The sequence below is a fragment of the Hipposideros armiger genome, unplaced genomic scaffold, assembly GCF_001890085.2.
Source record: "Hipposideros armiger isolate ML-2016 unplaced genomic scaffold, ASM189008v1 scaffold_256, whole genome shotgun sequence".
Lineage (NCBI taxonomy): Eukaryota > Metazoa > Chordata > Mammalia > Chiroptera > Hipposideridae > Hipposideros > Hipposideros armiger.
In genome coordinates this window covers 1,022,259-1,025,529 of record NW_017731606.1, presented here as the reverse complement: position 1 = coordinate 1,025,529, position 3,271 = coordinate 1,022,259, and the positions used below count along the sequence as shown (strand labels likewise).

Below are 3,271 nucleotides of genomic sequence, written 5' to 3'. Positions count from 1 at the left end.
CACCTCCGTGACGCAGAAGCCCTGCCCCCGGCGCGTTGCCTGGAAACGGTGCCCAACCTCCCTCCCCAGCGCTCTGCTCGGCTCTCTGGCGCTGCTTCTCCAGAAGATCTTCGAGGAGGCCCGAGCCCCAGAGGCCATGTGAGAGGGGAAGGTGGCCGCGAAGGCCAAGGAGGGGAGACGTGCCCACGTGGCGGCAGGAGAGGCCTTGCCTGGCAGGCTCCTCCAGGTAGGGACTCCATGGAGTGGCCGTGGGTATGACCTGGCCACCTGCTGCCTCTCCTGGCGCCATCTCCGAGGGGTTGTCGAAGGCCCACCAGGTGACAAAGACCACTTGCAAACCCTGGTTTCGTCAAAGGTTGGATTGCAAGCCACCACTTATTAGGCCTCCAGCCTCCCACCGGTTATCGGTATACAAAGATGATCTGCTTTCTTACCATAAAATGGGGCTGAGTATGCTCACCTAGCTGGATAAGAAGCATCAAAGAGACTATATGGACAGTAATAGCACGGGGACCGAAATGGTAAGCCCTAATAAGTGGCAGCTGTTATTATTATGGACCCATGTGGGCGATATTATGGGTTTGCAGAGAACATCCATAGTCAACAATTTGTTGTGTGCCAAATAAGATACTAAACACTTTACAGGCATTGCTTTTGTTTAAGTAGTTTGCTCAAAGTTATGCAGCCAATAAACAGAGCAATAAACAGTAGAGCAATAAATAGTGGCTGACACGATTGCCTCTATGCTTAGCAGCTAAATTAAACTACTTCTTGTGTTTGTTAATGTTTTCACACCTGTTCTTCCTCAGTCATTTGTAGATTTACCCTGTGAAGAACTAATCCGGCTCTCTAATACTTAATAGATCATGTTTATTGACCATTTACTATGTGCCAAGCCCTGTTCTAAGTATTTTAAAGGCATTAATTCATTTAATCCTCACACCAGTCCTATGAGGTAGTTACTATTAATCCCTTCATTTTACAGATGAAGAAACAGGCTTAGGAAAATCAATTAAGTTTTCCAAGATCAACCAACTAGTAAGGGGCAAAGCCAGATTCGAATCCAAGCCAACTGAACCCTGAGCCTGTGCTTTTAACTCTTGTTCTTAAATTGCCTCAGTAAGATGATAAGACTTCATTAGGACCAGGTTCATGTCTGTTGTGTACTTTTTTTTATACCTCATGGAGAGTGTACTGAGAATTGTCTTCCTGACAACCAGCATAGAGCCTGGAATGCAGTAATTGTTCAATATTTGAACATTTGATGAACATTTGAATGCTGGAAAAACCAAGAGTCTGATAATGAAGTATAAATAATGATTTAGTAAATTCAAAAAAAATTCTAGTTAAATTCAACAAGGTCCTATAGTAGAGCCTACTCGGCCTGGGAGTCAGAAATATTACTTTGTAAAAATTGCCTTCAGTTAAATATAGCATTGGAGATTCTAATCAGTGCAATAAAACAAGACAAATGAATGGCATCCATGTTAGAAATGAAGAAGTAACACTATTTGCAGATAAAAATACTATGGAATACTAAAAAAAAAAAAAAGGCAGCTACTAGAACTAATAAGTAAGTTTAGCAAGGTTGCAGGACACAAAGTCAATATACAAAAATCAATTGTATTTTTATATACTAGCAATGAACAATTAGACATTGAAAATTTTAAAATACCATTTGGTAGCTAAAAAAGAAATACTTAGGAATAAGTTTGAAGATGTGAAACACATATAAACTGAGAATTATAAAATGTGAGAGAAATTAAAGATCTAAATACAGAGCTATATTGTGTTCATGGATTAGAAGATTCAATATTGTTAAGATGTCATTTATCTGAATTGATCTAGATTTAAAGGCAAGTCCAATAACAATCTTAGGTCCCTTTGTGGAAATTATCAAGCTAATTCTAATTTTATATGGAAAACACAGGACCTAGAGTAGCCGAAACTTTGATCAAGAAAAGCAAAGTTGAGGTACTCGCTACTCAGAAGTGAAGAATGCAAAGATGCAAGTGAGGCCGAGGAGAGGTGCTCTAGATGCCCTCCAAATCCTTAGTTATGGGGTATTTGGCTCATCCTGTGCACTCTGCTTGGCTGCTGGAGTTGCTTGTGGCATGTGCCTAGGCTGGGGCCTCTGCGTATGCTTCAGGACGATCCCCAGAAGCTCACTGAGTGAGACAGACTGGAACTAAAACAAGCATTTTAGGAGAGAGTGGGGAGTACAAAATGATTCTTGTGATTCAAAATGACATAAAGATGGGAAAAGGGAAAGTGGCTGCCCAGAGTTCTCATGCTGCTGTTTCTGCCTACAAGCAAATTCAAAGGAGAAACCCTGAATTGCTCAAACAGTGGGAGTACTGTGGGCAACCCAAAGTGGTGGTCAAAGCCCCTGATGAAGAAACTGGTTGAATTACTGACCACGCGAAAATGCTGGGACTGCCTATAAATTTAATCCAAGATACTGGATGTACTCAGATTGCACCAGACTCTCAAACTGTCCTAGGAATTGGGCCAGGACCAGCAGACCTAACTGACAAAGTTACTGGTCACCTAAAATTTTACTAAGTGGAATTTTGTATGATGATGAAACTGTTAAATTTAACAATAAAAGCTGAACTCCCCCCCAACTCAAAATCCCACACCAAAAAAAAAAGTAAAGAAAAGTTGAGGGACTTACCTGATTTCAAAATACATCACCAAAGAAGATATATGGATGACAAAATAAGCACATGAAAAGATGCTCAACATCATTACTCACTAGGGAAATGCAAATTAGAGGTACAGTGAGATATCACTGCACACCCTAATCACTAGATTGGCTAAAATTAAAAAGACTGATTATCTTTTCAATTTTAGAAAGTATTGGCAAGGATGTGGAACAACTGGAATCCTCATATACAACATGTTGGGAATGTAAAATGATACAACTATTTTGGAAAACAGTTTGGCCTTTTTTTAAAAAGCTAAATATATACCGTACCATATGATCCAGCTGTGCCACTCCTAGGAATTTACCCACAAAGACTTGTACATAAATATTCATAGTAGCATTATTTATAATAGGCTCAAACTGTAAACAACCCAAATGTCCATTAACATGTAAATGGAAAACAAATTGTGGTGTATTCACACAATGGAATACTACTCAGCAATAAGAAGGAATGAATGATTGATAACACTCAACAACATGGATGAATCTCAAAATAATTATTCTGAGTGAAAGAAGCCAGACCCCTCCCCAAATATATACTGTGTGATTCCATTGATATAA

The 3,271-nt window shown here is 39.9% G+C and overlaps 1 pseudogene; it reads left to right on the top strand.

The window, feature by feature from the left end:
• The first annotated feature begins 1,901 nt into the window (after positions 1-1,901).
• Positions 1,902-2,616, top strand: LOC109390142 (peptidyl-tRNA hydrolase 2, mitochondrial-like; annotated as a pseudogene).
• The last annotated feature ends 655 nt before the right edge of the window (positions 2,617-3,271 follow it).